Source organism: Danio rerio, chromosome 18 (genome assembly GCF_049306965.1).
Source record: "Danio rerio strain Tuebingen ecotype United States chromosome 18, GRCz12tu, whole genome shotgun sequence".
NCBI classification, from domain to species: domain Eukaryota; kingdom Metazoa; phylum Chordata; class Actinopteri; order Cypriniformes; family Danionidae; genus Danio; species Danio rerio.
The window spans coordinates 75,001-85,291 of record NC_133193.1 but is presented as its reverse complement, the minus strand read 5'-3'; positions in this window follow the sequence as shown (position 1 = coordinate 85,291).

Here is a 10,291-nt window from a genome sequence, read left to right as displayed (position 1 = left end):
ACAGCTGTGACCTCTCCAGACTACTAACAATATAGTATATAATCGCCAACGTGAAGGCTCAAGACAATGCAAGAAAGGATGACAGCCAGAATCACAAATGATCCAAGTCTGTTAAAAGTCTAGCAGAGGTAAAGTGGTTATCTGGCAATATCTGTGAATTGCTTGACTATTCTTAGTAGACACAATATGTAAACTCCAATGCCATGACAAGATGCAGATATTTTCTTTTCTTATTGTTGCCATTATCATATTCACTTTACATTCAGGTTCACAGCACAAAACAGTCCTGCACAAAGTAAACATGGTGAACAGCTTACTCAATATAATGCTCGTGCACTGATTTCCTCTGTTTGTGGACAAAAGTGCTTGTGAGCTCTCAAATATACGCTGCTCGCGTGCAAACTGTCTCACACTCTCTCAAATACGCACTGCTCATGCACAAATGTTCATGTGCGCTCTCAGCACTCTGCTCCCTCAGTGAGATTATGTGCTGATTCACAGTCTGTGCCTTGTGTTCTCTCTACCTTTCGTGCTTTTTGATATGATTTTTATTAGTTCACTATTTATTAACAATAACCGAAACACTAAAATAGACTAACATTTGACATTTTTAATCTAAGAAACCATCACATTTTTGGCTGTATGGCATGATGAGATATTTCCAGTTTCAAACACTTGAAGACACAGAGAATAGACGTCTGATGTAAATAAAACATTTTATTATAAAAACATTTATTAAACATCCAAAAGGTCCACCATACTAATCAAATAAAAACATTTAAACACAATTATAACTAACGCAAGCAGAAACGTAAAACTTGATGAGGGATTAGCCTACTGAACTATTCACTCCTCAAATTAATCTCACTATCAATCCCATTCCCATATCATTGTCTTCCACATTGCTGATGAGATGGCGGAGGACATTTTCCCTGTCATTGTCTTCATTTAGAGGAGAAGCTGTTCCACAGAGCCCCTGAACACACATATTGGCGCGTACAGTGTTTTGAACAGTACTGCAGTAAAGTACTATAGTTGCTGTGGTAAAACAAGTGTAATATAAACAAATTACCCAATGCTGTAGTTTTTTATACTACAATTTACCACACTTTACTATAGTGAAACTACACTGTATTTCATTTGATCAGTTCGCTATACTTAATACTACAGTATCCTGAAGCATTCATTAACAAGTTGTAAATAGTACTAGCCTAAAACATATACAGTACCAACACGCAAAAACACTAGTGTTAATATAGAATTTACCTGAACCTGGAGGTAAATAGGGTAGCAATATATAAACCATATCAACATTCTTGGGTTAACCAGTTTAACAGGAGGATCTCTGGAGAGCAAAAGAACGAAAGGAAGAGGAAAGACAAGGCAGAGATTGAGAGTCTGCATCATCTGGCGGAGTGAGAGCAGATCATTCGCACTTGAGCAGCCGTGTTTACTCGGAGTGTTTGAGTTCTGTCCACAACAGAGGAAACCGCCGCGTTCTCTTGCTCGTATTACATGAATGCGCTCTCGACTGTAAAACTGCATTTACAACATTTGTCAGTGAATTTGTCTGCTTTTATTTGTGCGCCAACACTGAAGGCTGCTTGCTGCTGAACTTTATATGAACGCTAGTTGGCGCTGTCCTCAACAGCTTTCAGTCTTTTCCTGGAACAGAAAGAGGAAGGAAAGCTCCATTTCCAGCCGTGTTGCTCACAGCATCAGGACAGCAGGAGCAGCGGGATTTAATTATGCTACATTTGCGGATCTAGACTTTAATTTATGCAGTGCATTAATGCAGTGTGTCTATCAGAACACGTCCGTGGATGGGAAACATCTGGCCTTTATTCAGACTGCTGTGTGGATGTAGACATTCTTTAGACTCCCCCAGAGCTGTGATTCCTCTGTTCTCCAGCAGGTGGCGCTCAGACTCCGCTGAACCCCTCTACTGGAGCAGAAGTGTAGAAAACTCGCTAATAAATGACCCTGACTGAGGCTTTTGACGTCTGACTGGATGCACAGGAACATAAACACACTTAGATTTTGGTATGTATTAATATAAATATCAGTTATATTCTGTTCATCATTTGATCAGAATAAAGAATGAATAATAATAAACACGACTGAAGGACAGTGAGTGTGGATTTCCAGAGCCTTTATAAATACATCATTTAATTCAGTGTGTGCATGAGTGTGTGTGTGTGTGTGTGTGTGTGTGTGTGTGTGCATTAGTGGGTTTGCGTTAGTGTGTTAATGAGGGTGTTTGTGGTGTTTGCAAATATCTAATTTCTTTGCATGTTTGTCATTTTAATGTTTCAGATCATCAAACTAATTTAAATATTCGTCAAAGATAACACGAGTATACACACACACACACACACACACACACACACACACACACACACACACACACACACATGCACAGTTTGTAAATGAGGGTTTTCATTATTAAGAGGAATATAAATCTAAATCTACATATCCCTGTGAATAAGTGTTGACCCCCCTGTTTAAACATAAGTGTGGTTCCTCACACCTGAGCTCAGCGTCTGCAGCCGCACACACACCTGATTCCTGCCACACCTGTTCACAGTCCACAATCACTGAAATACCACCTGCCTGACAAGGTGAAGTAGACCAAAAGATCCTCAAATGATGGACATCATGCTGAGACTAATGAGAAAGAACATAATGGAGATCTGCCAGCCTGGAGAGGGTCATGAAGTCATGACTAAAGCTGTGGGACTGCAGTGAAGCCCAGCGAGAGCCATTACCTGCACACGGCAGAACCACAGAACAGCGGAGAACCGTCCAGGAGTGGCCGGACAACCAGAATATAGGCTGACTTATACTTCTTTGTCAAGTGCATGCGTACGATACAGCGCAGCCTACGCGTGGACGGATAACCTTCGCCAAGGCCGTGCACCTTAAAGAATGTAATGTGCCTGAAAACATCTCGATGATCCCCAAGACTGTAAAATAAAACACTCTGTGCCCTGACCTTTTTGGAAGAGGTGTGTCCCATCATGTGTGCCATAAAAGTAACGCTGCATTACAGAAGACCTGCTGTGATAAACGGAGCCGTGACCTCTGCTGTGCACAGAAACGTCCTGCAGGAGAGCGTCCGGCCGGCCGTCTGTGAGACACCTCCAGCTGAAGAGAGCTCGGGTTCTGCAGCAGACCAGCGCGTGCACTTACGAATGGCTGGAGAACAACTGAATGAAGACTTTGGAGTGGCCTAGTCAAGTCCTGACCTGAACCTAATTGAGATGCTGTGGCATGAGCTTAAAGAGACGGGTCATGCTGGAAACTTCTCCACTGTGTCTGAATGACACAGAGATGATGCAGAGATGAGCGCGTCAGGACTGGACTGCAGGAGTGCTGCTGACGCTGGCAGAGCCGGTTATTAGGGGGCGAACATTTCTTCACACAGCACTAGTGTGGATCTGTGTGTTGCTTTTCCTTAATAATATAAATCTTCAGTTAATAATAGCAGGATGTGTGTCCTCGCATTACTCCTGACACTACACACGGAAGTGTGACAAACACACAAAATAAGAGACCAGTGAGGGGCAAACACTTTCACACCACTGCATATGTGTGTGTGTGTGTGTGTGTATGTGTGCTGCAGAACCCGAGTGTGTGTGTGTGTGTGTGAATGTGTGTGTGCTTCAGGTAAAGTTTCTTGTTCTCTGCTGAACACACAGTGTCAGACACACACCAGAGGGAAAAGCATCATTGCGGCCAGAGGACACAAACACACACCCTGATTAAATGATCTAAATGTTTGTCGTCTTTTTTCCCGGAGGTTGTGTATCCACAGCGCCTGCAGCCGACACACCAGCGCTCTCTGGCCCTCCATCGCAGCCAGACTGAATTGTGGGAAATGAGGCAGACAAGCAGTAAATATCAGCTGCCACAAAGCCCTGAGCGGCCACACACACACACACACATACACACACACACACACACACACACACACACACACACACACACACACACCCCCGACACCAGCCAGCGGAAATAACATCACAATCTCCGCACTTAACACTTGGCTTGGTGCTGGACAGGTGCTTATTTACTGCAGCAGGCATGAACAGAGACAGAGACACCACCACCATCATCCTCACTGTAGCCTTCATCGTCATTCTCATCATCATCATCATCATCATCATCATCATTAACACTGTACCCTTTACCATCATCATCACCATCATCTTCACTGTACCCTTCATCATCATCATCATCATCATCCTCACTGTACCCTTCATCATCATCATCATCATCACCATCATCATCATCACCATCATCCTCACTGTACCCTTCATCATCATCATCATCTTCATCATCATTAACACTGTACCCTTCATCATCATCATCATCATCATCATTGTACCCTTCATCATCATCATCATCATCATTAACACTGTACCCTTCATCATCATCATCATCATCATTGTACCCTTCATCATCATCATCATCATCATCATCAACACTGTACCCTTCATCATCATCATCATTGTACCCTTCATCATCATCATCATCATCATCATCATCAAAACTGTACCCTTTACCATCATCATCACCATCATCCTCATTGTACCCTTCATCATCATCATCATCATCATCATCATCATCATCAACACTGTACCCTTCATCATCATCATCATCATCATCATCATCAACACTGTACCCTACATCATCATCATCATCATTGTACCCTTCATCATCATCATCACCCTCACTGTACCCTTCATCATCGTCATTTTGTGTGTGTGCGTGTGTGTGTGAGCAACTTATCCTAACTTCAGTGTTCACTAGACAGTGTTACCCTAACTAGTCAGTGTTTCAGCGTGTAGAGTGAACTAAACCTCACCCACCAGTGATGAGAGGGTCTGATGTGGATGACAGGTTTAATAAAGAGTCTGGTTGACTAGCTGGACCAGACTAATCATGCTAGACGTCATTAAGATGGCGCATAATGTCATCAAGATGGCGCCGAGCGTGGCCGACATGTTGCGAGCTCCCAGCAAACTCTGTTGTGTTTTGTGTGTTTTACTTGTATTTTTGTGGTTTTTCGTGCTGGATGTACACACTCTCATTACCTACAGCAGACACACACTTCGGGACATTGGCTCCCTCAACACAGCAACAGAGCCCTTTGTCTGGGTCACACGACCGAAGTGACGAAGGAAACGCAGCCAGAAAAGAGGAAAGAGAGCCGGCGTCCTCGTCAGACTGAGACGCTGTGGATATCATCTTCCGCTCCCCACCATTCTGCTGGCTAATGTTCAGTCACTGGACAACAAACTTTGCGAGCTACGGTTGAGCATTTCCTTCTGACGGGGAAACAAGAAGCTGCTGCATTATCTGCCCTACAGAAACCTGGCTATCTGCGGAGGTACCAGACACAGCTGCTGAACTTTCGGGGTTCTCCGTGCAGACAGAACGAAAGAACTCACAGGGAAAAGCAAAGGAGGAGGTGTGTGTTTCTCTATTAACAACTGATGGTGTGATGAGAGGGACATGCACCCAGTTAGACCATTCTGTTCTCCTGATCCTTATGCTTCGGTGTCGGCCATACTGGCTACCAAGAGAGTTCACAGCAGTTATCATTGCAGCTGTCTACATCCCCCTTAAGCCAACACAGAGCCGGCGCTCAGGGAACTGTACGGGAGCATAAGCGAGCAGGAAACCGCACACTCGGAGGCAGCGTTTCTTGTTACAGGGGACTTTAACAACGCCAATCTAAGGAAAATTGCTCCAAAATACCATCAATACATCCCCACAAACGCGCACGGTGACCGGATTTTGGACCATTGCTATTTCTCGTTCCGGGACGTATACAAATCCCTCCCCCACCCACCGTTTGGCGAATCAGATCACTCTTCTATTCTGCTCTTGCCTGCCTACAGGCAGAAACGGGAACCACCCACCCTCAGGACGTTTCAGAGCTGGACGGACCACTTCAGGACTGTTTTGATCATGTGGACTGGGATATGTTCCGGGCAGCGTATGGCGACAACATCGACGTATACACAGACACCGTCACATGCTTTATCAGGAAATGCATAGAAGACATGGTCCCAACAAAAACTGTCCGTATCTACCCCAACCAAAACCCTCGATCAATGGTGAAGTTCAAACAGCCGCATCAGTGCGAGCTTCCGCCTATAAATCCAGAAATGCAGAGGAACAAAAACAAGCAAACTACAGCCTCAGGAAAACCATCAAAGCTGCAAAACGTCATTACAGAGACAAAGTAGAGGCTCAATTTAACACCAATAATGCAAGGAGCATGTGGCAGGGGCTTAATTACATCATGGACTTTAAAAGTAACAAACCCACCACTGTAAACAGTGCCGCGTCTCTCCCGGACAAGCTCAACTCATTCTACGCCCGCTTTGAAGGCCAGGACAGCGTGTGCACACTGCGCGCACCGCGGCCGAAACTGATACCGCCAGCACACTCTCTGTTACTGTAGCGGACGTGAGGAGATCTTTCTGTCGCGTGAACATCCGGAAAGTGACGGGCCCAGAAGGCATACCTTGACGTGTACTTAAAGCATGCGCACACCAGCTAACAGGAGTTTTCACGGACATCTTTAACCTCTCGCTCTCTCTGTCTGTGGTTCCCACATGCTTTAAGACAGCTACTATGATGCCCATACTGAAATCAGCTAAAACCACAAGCTTGAATGACTGGCGCCAGATTGCTCTGACACCCATCTTCAGCAAGTGCTTTGAGAAGCTGATTAAACAGCACATCTGCTCTGAACTGCCCGCTCACACTGGCCCTCTGCAATTTGCACACAGGAGTGACCGCTCCACTGATGATGCCATCGCTTCACCCTGCACACTGCTCTGTCTCACCTGGAAAACACAAACACACGTGTGAGAATGCTGTTTGTGGACTACAGCTCAGCATTCAACACCATAGTGCTGCCAAGCTGGTGGTGAAGCTCCAGGATCTGGGTCTACACAGCTCTCTGTGCAACTGGATCCTGGACTTCCTGTCAGGCAGACGCCAGGAGGTCAGAATGAACAACATCACCTCGTCCACACTGATCCTCAACACTGGTGCTCCACAGAGCTGTGCTTTCAGCCCTCTTCTGTACTCCCTGTACACACATTACTGTACAGCCAAACACAGCTCCAACATCATCGTTAATTTGCTGATGACATAACGGTGGTGGGCCTAATCACAGATAATGATGAGACGGCCTACAGAGGGGAGGAGCACACTCTGACGCAGTGGTGTGAGTCAGCACTTTCAAGTTTCTTGGAGTCCACATCGCTGAGAATTTGACATGGACTGCTCACACAGACGCAGTGCTGAGGAAGGCACAGCAACGCCTCTTCTTCCTCAGGTGTGTCAGGAGGTTTGGAATGAGCCCCCACATCCTCCGCTCATTCTACACCTGCACTATGGAGAGCATCATGTCTGGCTGCATCACCACCTGGTATGGAAACAGCACCAGCAGCAATCGCAAAGGCCTACATAGGATTATGCGAACTGCTGGACATGTGGTATGAGGTGAGCTTCCCTCCTTCCAGGACATCTACACCAGGCGGTGCATGAGGAAGGCCAAGAGAATCATCAGCGACTCCAGCCACCAAAGCCATAGAGACTTTCTCTCTGCTCCCCTCAGCCAGACGGTTCCGCAGCATCCGGTCACGCACCAGCCGACTGAAGGAAAGCTTCTTCCCTCAGACTATCAGGCTGATGAACACAACACACCCCACACAGACTCTTCCATACCCTCACTGCACATCATCAATATGTAGCATGCACTGCACTTCAACCCATCCATACTGAAACAACACTGCCTACAACTATGTGGACACCTATTCATTGTACATATCGCTGTCAATTTCACATTGTCCTGTTTTTTTGGGGAGTATGCTGTTGTATTTGCACTGTCTGTATTTTGCTTTGTCTGGAGCCAGCACTAAGCTTTTCACTCATCATTCCACACGTGCTGCTGATGATGTGACAATAAAAGTGATTTGATTTGATTTAGACCAGACTAAATACCCTATCCTAATTCTACCCGTTAACCCCTTACCGCTACCTCATGTTTTGCGCATTCAAGTCAAGGGGTAGGGGTGTCCCAATTCTCTGTAGCTTGAAGGCGTAGGACTAAGGGGAAGGGGTGAATAACCCTTCGAATGAAGATTTTTCAGGACCACACTCGAAACCAAGGGGTAAAAGAATTTCCCAGAATTCTCACTGTACACAACAGCAGTATTGCTGAACCCGGAAATCAGGAGATCCACAAATGAATATTTTTGCCATTATTAGGAATTTTTACAACAGACAAACACATTTTAATATATGCATAACTGTGTTTGTGTTTTACCATCATGCTTTAACAAACCTGTTAATCCTGACTAAACCAGCTAAACCAGATTAAACCAGCTGAACCAGACTAGACCAGTTAAACCAGACTCAACCAGCTAAACCAGACTAAACCTGCTAACCCTGATTAAACCAGCTGGAGCAGATTGAACCTTCTAAACCAGATTAAACCTGCTAAACACACTAAACCAGTTTAACCAGACTAAACCAGCTAGACCAGTCAAAACCTGCTAGACCAGACTAAACCAGCTAAACCTGCTAAACCAGACTAAACCAGATGGAGGAGATTAAACCTGCTAAGCCAGTTAAACCAGCCTAAACCTGCCAAACCAGACTAAACCAGATGAAGGAGATTAAACCTGCTAAGCCAGACTAAACCAGTTAAACCAGACTAAACCAGACCAAACCAGCTAAACCAGACTAAACCAGCCCATCCAGCATGTCGTTGCTGGTGCTGTGTGGATCTGCCAGCAGGGTTATGTGTGTGTGTGTGTGTGTGTTTATGTGTGTTTGTACTGTTGTGTGTTGTGGTGTGTGACCGGTGAATGTTCTGGTCATGTTGTCTTCACTGTGTTGTGTGTGTGTGTGTGTGTGATGTTTCGCACCTGTAAGTGTGTGAAGCAGCGCTACAGAGCCCAGGGTGTGTGTGTGTGTGTGTGTGTGTGTGTGTGCGCAATAACACACAGTGTCCTGATGAATAATTAAACTCCAGCACAAGATCTTTCGCCTTGATCGCGGCGCAGCGTTCCTGGATTGTGATCACGATCGTCTCGTTGAAGTCTTTACCTCTCACGCTCAAAGTTACCGTCCCGGCTGTCATTCGCCCGGGCGCCGCTGACGCTCACACATTAATGCAGCGCGCCTCTTTTTGTCCTTGTCAATCACAGCAGCGGCGCTCCTGTCTGCGGGCCACAGGCGGACTGCAGGGAGCACACGTCACAGCGCATTACAGGCCTGCAAACAGAGCAAAAAGCAGCTTTTTAACATAACAAAAACCCCGGCGATGCATTATTAAACGGCAGATCAGCCGCAATTTGAGTGAAGATGTTGAATGTTGAGCCACGGGTTTCAGCAGCGCGCAACAGCGACCGCTCAGCCGCGCGCAGCATCAATAAATGATGAGCAAGAGGATCAGCAGCGTCTGACGGACGTGAAGGAGTCCAGCTGCAGCCACACACACACACATGCACACACACACACACATGCGCGCGCGCACACACACATACATGCACACACACACACACGCACGCACGCACGCACGCACGCACACAGACACACACACACACACACACACACACACACACACACACACACACACACACACACACACACCTGTGGTCACACACGGCCCAGCTTCCTCAGTTCAGCAGAACTCTCCTCTGATTGGCACTCGTTTGCAGTAGATGCAGTGTGTGCAAAAGTCTCTGGAGGGGTGTGTGTGTGTAGAGAGAGAGAGAGAGAGAGAGAGAGAGAGAGAGAGTGTGTGTGTATTTCCCTCTGAGGAGACCTGCTCTGATTAGCCTGTTTGGGACACACACACTCTCTCTGACCTTGAGAACTTCTTCCAGCGTCCTTGAGTTAGAGACTGCAGGAGGAAATAATATTCTCTGTTCACCATTCTGTGTGTGTGTGTGTGTTTATGAATATATGTGTCTATGTGCTTGTGTGTGTCTCAGTGTATGCATGTGTGTGTGTGTGTGTGTGTGTGTGTGTGTGTGTGTTTGAAGGCTTTTATGGGCGCTACATTTAAACTAATTAATAACGGCGTGTTGGTGGCTCTGAAGTCAGTGTTGTCGCCTCACAGAGAGAAGGTCACAGGTTTGAGTCTTGGTTGGAGCAGGAGTGTTTCTGTGTGGAGTTTGCATGTTTTCTATCTGTGCGTGTGTGTGTGTGTGTGTGTGTGTGTGTTTCCTCCGGCTGCTCTGGTTTCTCAGAA